We start from the raw sequence: 15,613 nt of genomic DNA, 5'->3' as shown, positions 1-15,613 counted from the left end.
ATGATCATCTCTATCTTTTTAGTTACCTTTATACTGTTATCTCCCATTGATTTGCATGCGAGGAAACATCGGGGGTTCTGATGTGCTAACCCGCACTAACTCTTCATCTATCTGGCCCTGCAGGGCTTATTCTGAAAGCTCTGGGAGTGCCGTCGCATGGCAGGTCCCATTGGGTCCGTGCGATAGTCTCGTAGCTTGTAGGATAAACCCCATCGTGTCTAATCTATGGATAATACCATGGACTTTTTACATTTATTGTTAAAGAACGGATGGAAATTTTAACATCTATGTATATCTCTGACAGCGAGTGGGGGTGTATCTTGCATGAGACGTTGCCAGCACGCCCAGTGAGAATCACATGAACTTTTGCAGTGACTAGATGTCACTCAATATACTATTTAAGAAACATTACGCAATCTTACCTCATTTCTTCACATGGGAAATAAAGGTTCGCCCTAGGAGTTGTTAAAGTCTGGTTCTGTTACATTGTAGATCAGAGGTGGCCAATCGTTTTCTCAGGTGGGCCAACAAATGGGCCAAAAAATTCTGGGGGGGAAGGGGGCGCACTGTCCTTCCCATCTCTCCCGTAGGGGGCAGTAGAAGTGTACAACGGCAGTCTGTGTGAAGAGGGTATGGCCGCTGACAGCTTTCCTGGGGCACAGGACTAGCGTCACTACCTGGGCCCCCCTGTCAACTCCCCTCTCTTTCTCATACACCCCCACCCCTCTTTCTCTCACCTCTTTGCTCTTGCCCCCCTTTAGTTCTCTCACACCCTCCCCTGTCTATTTCCTCCTCCCCTCTGGCGCTCACTCTTCCACTCTCTTCCCCCTCCTCTCACTCACAAACCCCCCTTTCTCAATTCCCTCCTCCCAGTTCTGTCTTCACTCACAATTTTACCCCCACCCCTCACTAACAATATTACCCACTCCCCCTCACTCACAATATTGCCCCCTCCCCTCACTCACAATATTACCCGCTCCCCCTCACTCACAATATTGCCCCCTCACTCACAATATTACCCGCTCCCCCCTCACTCACAATATTACCCGCTCCCCCTCACTCACAATATTACCCGCTCCCCCCTCACTCACAATATTACCCGCTCCCCCCTCACTCACAATATTACCCGCTCCCCCCTCACTCACAATATTACCCGCTCCCCCCTCACTCACAATATTACCTGCTCCCCCCTCACTCACAATATTACCCGCCCCCTCACTCACAATATTACCCGCTCCCCCCTCACTCACAATATTACCCCCTCCCCCTCACTCACAATATTACCTGCTCCCCCCTCACTCACAATATTACCCCCTCCCCCTCACTCACAATATTACCCGCTCCCCCCTCACTCACAATATTACCCGCCCCCTCACTCACAATATTACCCGCTCCCCCTCACTCACAATATTATCCCCTCCCCCTCACTCACAATATTACCCGCTGCCCTCTCAGTCACAATATTACCCATCCTCCTCACTCACAAACCCCCCTTTCTCAATTCCCTCCTCCCAGTTCTGTCTTCACTCACAATTTTACCCCCACCCCTCACTAACAATATTACCCACTCCCCCTCACTCACAATATTGCCCCCTCCCCTCACTCACAATATTACCCGCTCCCCCTCACTCACAATATTGCCCCCTCCCCTCACTCACAATATTACCCGCTCCCCCCTCACTCACAATATTACCCGCTCCCCCTCACTCACAATATTACCCGCTCCCCCCTCACTCACAATATTACCCGCTCCCCCCTCACTCACAATATTACCCGCTCCCCCCTCACTCACAATATTACCCGCCCCCTCACTCACAATATTACCTGCTCCCCCCTCACTCACAATATTACCCGCTCCCCCCTCACTCACAATATTACCCGCTCCCCCCTCACTCACAATATTACCCGCTCCCCCCTCACTCACAATATTACCCGCCCCCTCACTCACAATATTACCCGCTCCCCCCTCACTCACAATATTACCCCCTCCCCCTCACTCACAATATTACCTGCTCCCCCCTCACTCACAATATTACCCCCTCCCCCTCACTCACAATATTACCCGCTCCCCCCTCACTCACAATATTACCCGCCCCCTCACTCACAATATTACCCGCTCCCCCTCACTCACAATATTATCCCCTCCCCCTCACTCACAATATTACCCGCTGCCCTCTCAGTCACAATATTACCCATCCTCCTCACTCACAATATTACCCGCTCCCCTCTCACTCACAATACTACCCGCCCCCGTCACTCACAATATTACCGCTCCACCTCACTCACAATATTACCCCCTCACTCACAATATTACCCCCTCCCCCTCACTCAGAATATTACCCGCTCCCCTCTCAGTCACAATATTACCCGCCCCCCTCACTCACAATATTACCCGCTCCCCCCTCACTTACAATATTACCCCCTCCCCCTCACTCACAATAGAACCCGCTCCCTAACATTTTACCCCCTCCCCCTCACTCACAATATTACCTGCTCCCCCCTCACTCACAATATTACCCCCTCCCCCACAAAATTACCCGCTCCCTCTCACTTACAATTTTACACCCTACCCCTCACAATATTACTTGCTCCCCAATCACTCAAAATATTACCTGCACTCCAATATTACCTAGTTCCCTCTTCAATCACAATTTTATACCCTCCCCTCACACAATATTACCAACTCCCATCTCAAACACAATATTACCCCCTCCCCCTCACTCACAATATTACCCGTTCCCCCCTCACTCACAATTTTACCCGTTCCCCCCTCACTCACAATTTTAACCCCTCCCCTTTTCAATCCCAATATTACCCGCTCCCCACTCACTCACAATATTACTCCCACCCCCTTCCATCACAATTTTACCTTGGAGGTGCTGTGGCACCGAATCCTCCGGGGATCAGCCTCTTCTCACGCCGACCCATGCTCCGGCCAGCCAGAACGTCGGGCCCAACTTCTGCATCTGCCGCGGGACCCCAAATCCCCTCCGGTCCTGATGTGGAGGGGAGCTCTGTCCTCAAGGAGGTTGGGCTCGATTTCCAGCGCAGGCCGGCACCAGAAGAAGCTCATCCTCGGAGGATCACGCGGACCACCTCAAATGCTGTTGCGGGCCACTTGGTGGACAACAGGTTGGCCAACCCTGGTGTGGATGTTACAAGCTTTTGAAAGCAACCTATTCACTACTCATCGATTTGTAACCTCTGATCTGGCTAGTGGCTACAGACCCATTGCTGCAGAGGCAGTAAATGGATTAATAATAGTAGGATAGTAAAACATTTTCAAATAGCTGATCCAGGGCATTTTGCTTTATACACAGTTAAAAAAGCAAAATAATCAAATATGGCAAGAGTTTCCAATCTAATACTGGGGATATGTATCTTTCCTAATGTCACAATAAACAGAATATCCCCTTTTAAAGGTCACAGGGCTATGACACTCACAAAACACCCTTCGGGAAATATTTTATAATTAGGGATTACATTTAATTAGGGATTACAGTCTTTTATTTTATCCACCCCCTCCACCCCCCCCCCCCCCCAATTTTTTTTTATTAAACACAATTGGAACAAGGTACTGCAACCCCTGCCCCAAGCAGACCGGTCCGCCCCACCCCCTGAGAATTTGACCCCTTGCCCAAGCACACGACTCCTCTATTACCATGTCAGGTGTCATCTAAATACAGCTAAAAAAAAGAAGCTAAACAAAGAATGATGTTGTTGTTTTGCTATTTGTTATTGTTATATCATATGTCAACACTGAAAAACATAGATATTTTGCATATGGTAAAATATTAAAACTGCAGTTCAAGCTGACAGTTTAAAATATATATATATATTCCACCCCCCCCCCCCCATTCAATATGTGCATCAATACAATCTGCACACTGACAAGTGATTAGCTAAGCTGCAGATCTATCTGTTCTCCTGTAATCTCCTGTAATAGATCGCTTGCTCCGGGTTATTTAATTCAGTTCTTGCACAGCATTTTGGGCAATGTAGTCCTAGAATATGATTGACTGGGCAGTTACTAGATACAATTGGTGCACTGCTAGAGAGAGGGCGGGGCTCAAGAGCCAGAGCCTATCAGAAGGGGAAGGGGGCTGTCACTTTGGGAATGCTTCCTACATTAGAAACATTAAACATTTCTTTAAAATATATATTTTTAAATGCTACAAGTATTTTCTCATAGTACAGAACTGATTTATTTAAAAAAAACACACATGTAGGATATTGCTTTAAATAAACACTGATTTCAAAAAACAAAGTAAACATCAAAAACTTGACTCCCTGTTTATAACAATACCTTTCTGTGCTGTATATAAACCCCACAGAACAGTTTTTTACTTAAGAAATGAAAATGTATCAAAATAACTTGGTTACAAAAAGAGACTTATTTTTATGTTATGACTATTTTGGAGTAAAAATAATCTTGTATCTTTAACTTAATGTAAATAATACTTTGTCAAGTGGAGTAGTTACGATAACGCTTTTTCTTACAGAATGTCATAGGTAATACAAAGTGTCAATATAATTAGGTAAAATGTTAAAACAAATCAAATTACTCATTTTGTCAACCTTGGCAGCGCCGAAATTGTCAATTCTGCTACACGGAAAATAGCTGTTGTATGTGATCCTGTTCGCTAATAATGAATTTTTTATTTGATCAAAAAGCCAAGAAGTCAGTGTAGAGCAGGGTTCTTAACCTGTGGTCCATGGATCCCCGAGGGGTCCCACGTATGTTTTTTTCACGGACCCTTGGGACCTGATTCATGGGCTCTCTGGGGGACCATGGAGCAGATCCCAGGGATCTATGAAAAAAAAATACATTTTTGAACTGCCTATAACAAAACCGGAAACCATAAAAAAAAAATTCAACTCCAATGATATTTAACTTCTGCAAACCACTATTAGCAACCACAAAGGATCTAGGGGTCTGTAGGTTCAAAAAAGGTGAAGAACCACTGGCATAGAGGATCTACTCTAATACAGGGAAGTGCATAAAATACATAGCATTTGCAATAAGTTAAATGTACCTCCAAAAGCCAACGTGTTCAGCTCTTTGGCACTTTAAATGCTTTGCTGAAAAAGATGCTGCAGATTACAACTGCAAAGCATAAACTTAAGTGCCTTCAACAATCTTATCAGTTCTCAGGGGGGTAGGGGGTAGGGATGGTCTGTCAAATTTTTGCATCAAGGGCGTCAAAGACGTTATTGGAGTTTCAGGTTTTTTTTTCATTTAGGTCACTTAACACAAATCTGCATTGTTGTGAATCCGCTCCAACCGATGTTTCAGATTGCACCCATGCCTAAAACCCCATCAGTCTGCCGTCTTTTGAATGCAGACATGTCATGTACAACCATAATAATAATAATAGTAGTAGTAATAATAGTTTGTTCTTGTATAGCGCTGCTAGTTTTACGTAGCGCTTTACAGAGACATTTTTGCAGGTACAGGTCCCTGCACCGTGGAGCTTACAATCTATGTTTTTGGTGCCTGAGGCACAGGGAGATAAAGTGACTTGCCCAAAGTCACAAGGAGCCGACACCGGGAATTGAACCAGGCTCCCCTGCTTCAAACTCAGTGCCAGTCAGTGTCTTTACTCACTGAGTGCAAAGATAGCCTGGAAATGGATACAAATGAAATTTAGAAGTCTACTGTCTTTTTATAAAGACCAGACTTGCTTTCCTGTCACCGGAGTGCAGACACACCTCTTCCCCTGGCAGGAACCGAGGGAATACCTGCAGCAAATGCAACGTCTGTCTGCTACAAACTCTCTCTACGTCGCCCTTGTTACTATTTGCATGGAATAAAAGCATTTCACGTTGACTTGGGAAAAAACAACAACAACAATTAATGTCAATGCAAGATTAATAGATACGTCAAATTCTTTGAAACCATTTCAGAGAGTAAAGTTAGAAACTTACCAAATTAAGTTTGCCAGAGGAATGTTTCCAAGAGGATTCAGCCCAAACCTGTCACAGCACTTGGGAGTAATGTGGGAACAGACTTTCTGCAAAACTAATTTGAGTTTGTTATACTGACTAGCCAGGGGGCTAGGTAGGCCCCCAGAAGGCTTAATGCCATTTACCAATCCACACAGTTGCCACCTAGTCTCAGTCTAAGTAATGTAACCCCCTCTCTCCAGCAAAAGTCCAGATCACAGTATCAAACACTTCCCTAGCCTAACTCGATTGTGTTCTAGTTGGCTAGCAAAGCTTGCAGATGTATTTGTCAATTCACTTTCTGTTTTTTTTTATCCTATGAAGATCCTGCCACTTTGCAAATCACTGTATGAACCAATAACTACATGGGGGTGGAGTAAAAGTTCCGTATGCCTGCAAAAAAAAAAAAGTCCAAAGAGAGAGTGCAAAACAAACATCTCTACCAGTCCTGCCCCAGGGTGTGATGAGTCACGAGAAAGATGTTTCTTTGAAACTAAACCTTTTGCTACAATAGGTGATATACATTATAGAATGTTCAGTAAACTGCCTTTTGCTACAATAGGTGATATACAGTATAGAATGTTCAGTAAACTGCCTTTTGCTACAATAGGTGATATACAGTATAGAATGTTCAGTAAACTGCCTTTTGCTACAATAGGTGATATACAGTATAGAATGTTCAGTAAACTGCCTTTTGCTACAATAGGTGATATACATTATAGAATGTTCAGTAAACTGCCTTTTGCTACAATAGGTGATATACATTATAGAATGTTCAGTAAACTGCCTTTTGCTACAATAGGTGATATACAGTATAGAATGTTCAGTAAACTGCCTTTTGCTACAATAGGTGATATACAGTATAGAATGTTCAGTAAACTGCCTTTTGCTACAATAGGTGATATACATTATAGAATGTTCAGTAAACTGCCTTTTGCTACAATAGGTGATATACAGTATAGAATGTTCAGTAAACTGCCTTTTGCTACAATAGGTGATATACAGTATAGAATGTTCAGTAAACTGCCTTTTGCTACAATAGGTGATATACAGTATAGAATGTTCAGTAAACTGCCTTTTGCTACAATAGGTGATATACAGTATAGAATGTTCAGTAAACTGCCTTTTGCTACAATAGGTGATATACATTATAGAATGTTCAGTAAACTGCCTTTTGCTACAATAGGTGATATACAGTATAGAATGTTCAGTAAACTGCCTTTTGCTACAATAGGTGATATACAGTATAGAATGTTCAGTAAACTGCCTTTTGCTACAATAGGTGATATACATTATAGAATGTTCAGTAAACTGCCTTTTGCCTGCTCATGATAGGTGTGGGAAGCATATAATGAGATGTACTTTAATTACATTTGCTTTTTAAAAAGTCCCCATTAATGATGTAAGCAAAAGGCAGCAGTTAAATGAGTTCAAATATAGTCCTCCGTGTACATAGTACATATTGCCTTTGCAGTACTGCTGCGGCCGAGTTTATTCGAGCATTTGCCCGTTCTCGGCCGCAGCAGTAACCTGGCGCGCGCCGGAGGGTGCCGGGCGCGCGCCGAAGCAGCGGAAGAGCGCCCTCCGATCGGGGCGCTCTCCCTCCCGCTGCCGGGTCCGCCGGGTCCCCCGGAACCCCCTGCCGCCGCCCCCCACATCGCGGGACACCAGGGCTCCCTTGGGGAGCCCTGGACGCGCATGCAGGGGGCGCTGACACCCGATGACGCGTGACTGCGCATCGGTGACGCGCGGCACGCCGAGGGAGTGGGGCTAGCAAGCCGGGGCATCCCCCGGCTTGCGGAACTAGCCCTGCTCGGATTAAACGTGTCTGTAGTGTATGCTCACTATTTGTAGACAATAAATACAGGCAGCTTTGCAGTATATTGCTGGTACTCCACTCTGCACAACTCTGCCCATGTGAATATCTGATGAAGGGTAGGTAGGTTCAAATGCAAAACCCGTCCTTCTGCAGCCCGGGACACGTAACTCCTTTCTAACTGCTCCTACTCGTCACATTGCAAGCTGTGACAACAGGAGAAATATTGGGCCATATTACATTAGAACAGAGAAACCCAAAATGAAAATACCTCTGTACACTCCAGTTTGGTCGCAACAATTGCCTTGATAGATGGTCCTCAATATAGTGAAAAGCAGGTAACAAAGTTTGTGATGCAGTAACTTCCACTCAAGAGCATCATTCAATGTGTGTTAACACACTTCTCACGTGTCTTCTTATAGTGAATAGACTCAATGCTATTGTATATTTAATGAGCCAAATTATTTCGTTTGTAATTAATTAAAAGTGTACGAAAGAAGTGCATTGGTGATTCATCTGATTATAGCAATGTATGTATGTATGTATGTATGTCTTTATTTATATAGCGCCTTTAATGTACATAGCGCTTCACAGCAGTAATATACGTGACAAACATATAAATAACAAATACGGTAATATAAATAACACATAAAGGGGAGAAGTGCTTCAGACATAAAAGTAACATTTAGGAAAAGGGTCCCTGCACGAAGAGCTTACAATCTAATTTGTTGGTAGGAAGAACGCACAGAGACAGTAGGAGGGCGTTCTGGTAAGTGCATCTGTAAGATGCCAAGGTTAATGTATGAGGTGTTAAATATCAGCCATGGAGCTACTCATATGCTTCTTTAAGCAGGTGTGTTTTGAGGTTGGACTTAAATGTGGATAGAGAGGGTGCTAGTCGGATATTGAGGGGAAGGGCATTCCAGAGGTGTGGGGCAGTCAGTTAGAAAGGTTTAAGGCGGGAGAGGGCTTAAGATACAAAAGGGGTAGAAAGAAGACATCATTGAGCAGAACGCAAGAGTCGGGATGGTGTATAGCGAGAAATTAGGGCTGAGATGTAAGGAGGAGCAGAAGAGTGTAAAGCTTTAAAAGTGAGGAGGAGAATTGAGTGTGTGATACGGGATTTGATAGGAAGCCAGGAGAGGGATTTCAACAGGGGAGATACCAAGACAGATTTCTGAAAAAGTTGAGTGATTCTGGCACCAGCATTTTGGATAGATTGTAGGGGAGACAGGTGAAAGGCAGGGAGGCCGGACATCAGGAGGTTACAGTAGTCTAGACGGGAGAGAATGAGGGTCTGTGTCAAAGTTTTTGCTGTCGATGCAACAGAGGAAAGGGCGTATTTTGGTAATATTGTGGAGGAAGAAACTACAGTTTTTTGCTACCTTTTGAATGTGAGAAGAGAATGTGAGAGAGGAGTCGATTGTGACCCCTAGGCAGCGTACTTGGGCTACTGGGTGAATGATAGGAAATAGGGCTAGGTTTGGGAGGATGCATGAGGAGCTCTGTTTTGCCATGTTAAGTTTCATTTGGCGGAGGGCTATCCAGGATGAGTTCATCAGAATCAGTTGAACCCTCCCACCCCCAAATAAAAATGGTAGTATGCCACCTCATACAGTACAGTATACAGTACAGTAGAATTAAAAAGCAAGTGATTTTAAGAATGGCAAAAATTGATAAAGTATAAAAAACATGCTTCACATAATGGTTTCTTAAAATCACTCATTCAATAAGCCCATGTCGGAAAAAAAAAAAGAATGCCTCTTTTTGTTTTTGTTTTCAGACTTGAAATTCACATTGAATGTGATGTCATTCTCGCCAAATCCCCATGAAGGACTTATCACATGTGCGCATGCTTGTGAAACCGGCCTCAAGACTCTACACAATTCATCAAAGCCTGAAACATAATGAATGGCTCTGGGGGAGGTGTTGATAAGCAGTTGAATTCGCTTTTGTTGTTAGACTTTGTGAGTTAGACAATTAGACATTCACGCATGCGCATAAATGTCATGACACGCATATGCGTTTCAACAAGGTTCCAATTAGACATACACGCATGCGCATAAATGTGATGACACGCAAATGCGTTTCAACAAGGTTCCAATCAGACATACACGCATGTGCGTAAAAAATATTTTACATTCGGAAGAAGTGACGTATTTTTGTATTATTCCTTTTTCCTTTATTATCCTGTACAAATACAACATTTAATTTGTTAAAATTACTTTTTGTTGTGTGTGCTCATATTTGTAATCTTCTACAGTTAGAGGATTTGTGTATGGCTAAGAAGCTTCAGAAAGGACTTCTTTCCCATGTACACTATACAGTATGAACTCGTAACGTTAATCTTCAAATTACAATTACACACACTTGAAGTACTGTACGGCAATAAAAGACAGGTTGAATTGCTATTAGATTTTTAAGACAATTCGCGATCGCCCACTTGAGATTCTCGACAGTATTGCAGACAACGCTAAAATGCCATTTTCAGCACTCAATCAAACGCTAGTCAACACGTGTCTTAATGCTGTAAAGTTGGAAGAAATCACACACGTGACATTGATATGCCCAGGTATACAACGCGTGAAATGTTCGAATAATGGCCGCTGCATCTGTATAGCAGAGAGAAATTCCGAAACTTTAGTCTGTACAGCAGGTGTAAGGTCAGGGGTATATAAGTAAATTTGTGTGTCATCAGTATAAAGGTGATAGTTGAACCGAAGAGATGTGATTAGGTCACCTAGAGAGAGTGTGTAAAGAGAAAAGAGAAGGGGTCCCAGGACAGAGCCCTGGGGTACCCCCACAGAGAGATCGATAGAGGAGGAGGTGTTGGCAAAAGAGACACTGAAAGTACGATGAGAAAGGTAAGAGATCTAGGAGAGAGCTTTGTTACGAATGCCAAGAGTATGGAGAAGTTGAAGGAGAAGAGGATGGTCCACAGTATCAAATGCTATAGAGAGATTGAGTAATATGAGCAGAGTGTAATGACCTCTGTCTTTGGCAGCATGGAGGTCATTAGTTATTTTAGTGAGGGCTGTTTCAGTGGATTGAGCAGTGCGGAAGTCAGATCGTAGATGGTCTAGGACAGAATAGGTGTTGAGAAAATGGAGCAATCAAGAGAATACAAGACGTTCAAGGAGTTTGAGGCAAAAGGCAGGAGGGAGGCAGATCGATAGTTAGAAAGACAGGTAGGGTCAAGTTTGCTGTTATGAGTAATGGTATAACTGTTGCATGTTTGAATGAAGAGGGAAGGTACCAGAGTAGAGGGAGGAGTTAAAAATGTGTGTGAGCATAGGGATTATGGTAGGAGCAAGAGGTTTTAGGAGATGGGCGGGAATGGGGTCAAGAGGGCAGGTGGTAGAGGGAGAAGAGGAGATCAGCTAATATCATGGCTCTTAAACTGATCCTCAGGGCACTGACAATGTCCTTGAATAGGAGCACTCATGATATAGTAGTATTCTCTGCCACGGGTGCACATCCAGCCGATTCCACACTGCAGGGATGGTCCGTATATATATCAAAGAACTGTGGGCACTCCAGAGGTCTTCATACAAAACACAAGGCAATATACTAGATTATAAAGGATCAACATTTTGGTCTACTCTTGGACCTTTGCCATCTTGACTTTATCATGTTATTAAGATGAGATTCTGCAGATGTACACTAACACAGGTCAGTCTAGTTTGCTCAGTCACACATACTGACACTTTAAATAGACACATTTACAGATGATGGTCTATCTGGAGACTAGTTGTATTTAGTTATATTTAGAATCATAGTGATTATAGGATCATTGATACTTTGGGCAATGGATTTAAACCATGTGGTAGGATATATAGACAGTGCTATTCCATAAGACACCTTCTAGTGCTAGAACGTGTCTTATGGAATAGCACTGCTTAGTAAACATGGCCTGTGGTGGGAGACAGCACAGCTGTCGAATAAAGGGTGCAGCCTAGTTATCCTTCCTTTTTTACAGTGTATCCTGCTGTTTCTAATTATAAGGGGGACTATTGTCAGTTTTTGATCATTCACCCCTGGATAGTTGTTTTCTTTTCAGCCTTTTTTCACCCAAAAGGCTGGTGCTGGACTGCCGGCATATCTATCTCAGCCTCTCTGCAAATAACAGGCTGGTGTCGGCCTGCCAGTGTATCCATCTCAGCCTGGGCCTGAATTTGATAGACTACCAATAGGCTTAAGCTTAGTGATACCACGAGCCGTTGGAGCTATTGAATCACTGCACTTGCACTCTGCAATTTGGATCCCAGAACTTGGACCGGGCAAATAGAGGCTTTCACCCTGCTCTGAAGACTTTCTTCCCGAGACACAACATGGCCAACCTCTGCTCCATGAAAACCTAGCTTAATGCCCTATTGACGAACCAGGTACATCATGCCACAAATGCTTGTTTTCTATGGGATGATTGAGTTTCACCGCTCCACTTCCGTTTACATCACCCAGAGGGGCGAGGGTGGTCATGTGATTGCTCCAGGAGTGATTAGTGCTACCAAACTCCAGCAGCAAAAAGTTAACGTGGCAGCCTCTCTGTTAACTTTAGGTTTTCTGCCCAATTTCTTTTAAAGTTACCTCATCTATAGTGCCACCACATTTGTGTAACGTACCTTTTCATATTAACTTCTTAGTTTAATAGCTCTCTGACCTGCACGGATTCATAGCTCACGTGGACCGTGTAAGCTACTCACTTCATTCTTTAGGGTTCTTTTTGTTTTTTGGGTGGTGCTTTCTGGCAAGCCTGTGGCTTCCTGTTTGGTAGTAGGCCTCATTGCCCCCAGAAACCACAGTATGTTTATGTAGTTATAGCTCTTGTGAGCGTCTGTGCTGTCCCGGATAGGCTGCGTCCATAGACTCTGAAGCCGTGTGGAGGCGCGCGGAGGCTGAGGGAAAGCGGGTGCTTTCCCTGGCCTTAGGACGCACGCCATCCGGGGGTGTGTCTATGAGCGGGCCAGTGACATCACGGAGCTGGTTCATTGGGCAAACCGCTCACGTGACCGCCCTAAGTTCCACATTGACATGATTGGTTTTCCCTCTAGGGGTGTACATATGTTCTCAAGAGTATGACTTTCCAAACCTGCTTATTCAGCACACACAATGTACTGTAAGGCAGTGGAAATTCAAGGGGGATTTTCAGTTTTAAAAGTGTAAATTATATAAGGGCTGTGGCAGTTCCAATAAATGACAGGTCAAACTGCATCAGTGTATGTCTGATCAGAGAGAGCAGTGCACACGTGCAAGAGACAGGAAGGCTACGGAAACACAAAGGACAAGTAGGTGGGGATTAAAAGGAACTGTATTAGTGGTGTGGCTGGGCAGACAGAAAAGAAGACATGGGGGAGAGGGGCAGGAAAAACGAGGGTGGGTTCTAGAGAGAGACAAAATTAAGTGGAGAAGCAGAGAAAGGTAAAGAAAGAAAGAGATGGGGATCAGCTTAGGAAAGGAAGGAAATAAGATTCAAAGAGAAAAATTGGATCTAAAGAAATATAGAGTGAAGAAATGAGAAATAAGCCCAAATTCACTAAGCCTTTCCATGACGTCATGACGCCACATTGCCATGAAAACATGGCGTCATGTGACGTGACACACGTTGTCATACGCCCAGGAGGGACGCCCCCCCCCCCCCCCCAGCCTACAGGTGGCAGAAAGGTAAGTTCGCCACTGTATGTATACAGTGCACAGGCAGCAGGGACATTGCAGCCGTGGGTAGGGGCTTCTCCCCAGTCAGCTTCTTAACGCTGGCTCACTGATGAACACTGTCCCGCTTCTCTCCTTACACTGGGAACTAGTGATGAGCATGGTCATTAGGCAGCTCAGGGAGAAGGGAGAATCTGCAATCCTCACCAGCAACATCTCCACTACTACTGTGCTGGGGTGAGATGGAGAGGCAGTTAGGGTGGCCAGCGTTTGGAGGCCGCCTGTTGCCCACCAACGCTGAGTTTAAGGGCTTATTTTCACTTCCTTTACTGTGATGCATTTCTATAAAACGATGGGGTTAAAATGAGTTTCCAAGTTAATGACAACACATAAGGTAATAGTTGGCACTGCACCTTTTATTAATGGCTCCTGTGAATCATGAGACCTATAACTCACCCTTTCACTTATGTATTTGGCTCCTGTATTGTTGCAGGCATGAGCAACGCCAACTGATGATTCCAGGTACAATGTGTAACTGGCCACGTGACAACCATTTAGGGGAGCTCCAGCTTTTCCTATTTTAGTGTCTAATTGCCACCCCTTCCTCACTTTAAGACTATGCTGCCAGCTGAGAGTATTTCTATCCCTTATCTTATTATTCTACATAAAGTGGTGCTGTATATGTCTGACCCTGTTGCTGTGTGAAATTACTGGCACCTTTGCAGTACTCCTTTGTGCCTGCCAATTCAAACAAAGCACTTTCTTCGTCTTAATCTCACTGTTGTTTCCTCTTAATGTAAAAATACATTCTTTTATTGTTGTTTCATCCTGGTTGGAAATTGACTTAGGTTGCTTTGTAGAAATCCGCCTAAATAAAATACAAGCACAAAACAAACATCTACAGTCTCCAGGTTTCTCAGCAAACCTCTCTCTTCCTTTATATGCAGTTTAAAATGCTACCTTTGCAAGATACATTATTCTTGTCAGGGTGCATGTGACATGTTGGCAGGCAATCCATCTATTTTCCACAGATGTTGCTGACGTTTTCCACTAAGTGGTACATTTCACTAAGTGTTTACATAGTGGACAACTAGAAAATTATTTGTAAAGAATGTTACATTGTGAGCAACTAAGGAAGAACAAGGCACAAAATGGAGTGCAGAGATTTTGTTGGAAGCTTGCTAAATAAACAGGTTTTGTGTTGGTTTGTACTACAGTAGAGGCAACTCTTATTCGAACAAAAACCAGTGGCAATTCCCCAAAAAACCCAGGAAACACCCAGGTACATTTTGAATACATGCCTTAAACTTTCCTTAAACTAGCCCCAGCATTTCTGCATTGATTAATGGCCTATCAGATTAACAGTGGGGGTCCCTGGCAGTCCCATTCAAACTGAATTGGAATGCCAGGGATCCCTGCTGTGTTAATCCTATGGGTCGTTAGTCAATGCAGAAATGCCTTAAACGTGCCTCAAACTAGCCCAGAACATACCCAGCACATACCCAGCACATACCCAGCACATACCCAGCACATACCCAGCACATACCCAGAATGTAACCCGGCTAGTTTACGGCAAATGTTAGAATAAACGTTGCCTCTACTGTATATAGAATGATGACCTAATTTGTCTAAGGTTTTTGTATACTCAAACTCCCAAAACATTGAAAAGTGCCTTAGATCTTTCAACCCTCCGCCTCAGCAATCCCCAACATAAATAAGTGAAGGTACCAAAATGTTTTGAACATGATTCAGTACAAATGTATCTTTATTAAAATATATTGAGGAGAAAGCACATACCATTCCATGAAAAAGTCTCACCGTAGTGTAAGCTAGATCAGGGGTGCGCAAACCTTGGCTCCGGCGTCAAACGATGCCGTGGCGTCATTTGACATCGCATTGCCATGATAACGCATTACTGGAAGTCACTGGCCTCTGTACGTGAAGTTACAGGGGCCTCACGCGGTACCCCGGCATTTAATTTAAATGCCTTGGGGGAGAGCGCGGGACCTCTGTAACCGCCGCGCTCCCCCTGAGCTAGATCATTTGTAGAGACGGGTAATTTTTTGTTTCTGGATTTGGAGCCGCCTCGGATTGGCCGGGTCCTTTGGCCTGTGGATTTTCGTGGATCAGTCTCAAAAAGGATGATCCGCCTTTTTTTTTCTTCTATCTCTGACAATTCACGTGGTGGATTAATAATTTGTG

At 44.0% G+C, this 15,613-nt stretch overlaps 1 protein-coding gene and 1 long non-coding RNA gene across 5 annotated transcripts in view; one reads left to right on the top strand and one right to left on the bottom strand.

Moving 5' to 3' along the window:
- AHNAK2 (AHNAK nucleoprotein 2) overlaps positions 1–6,273 on the bottom strand; it is a 76,564-nt gene extending 70,291 nt beyond the window's left edge. For 3 of the 4 annotated variants that reach the window (XM_075614922.1, XM_075614925.1, XM_075614923.1), the window contains exon 1: positions 5,929–6,273. The gene's annotated coding sequence lies outside the window, so the exon portion shown is untranslated. Of the gene's footprint in view, positions 1–422; positions 692–5,928 lie in introns of those variants that run through there. The other variant, XM_075614924.1, reaches the window with a different exon arrangement.
- Positions 1–15,613, top strand: part of LOC142503048 (uncharacterized) — a 129,433-nt gene that overhangs the window by 76,698 nt on the left and 37,122 nt on the right. The gene's annotated exons all lie outside the window — the stretch shown is intronic.

The sequence above is a fragment of the Ascaphus truei genome, chromosome 9 (assembly GCF_040206685.1).
Source record: "Ascaphus truei isolate aAscTru1 chromosome 9, aAscTru1.hap1, whole genome shotgun sequence".
Taxonomy (NCBI): domain Eukaryota; kingdom Metazoa; phylum Chordata; class Amphibia; order Anura; family Ascaphidae; genus Ascaphus; species Ascaphus truei.
This window is presented reverse-complemented; position numbering and strand designations above follow the sequence as displayed.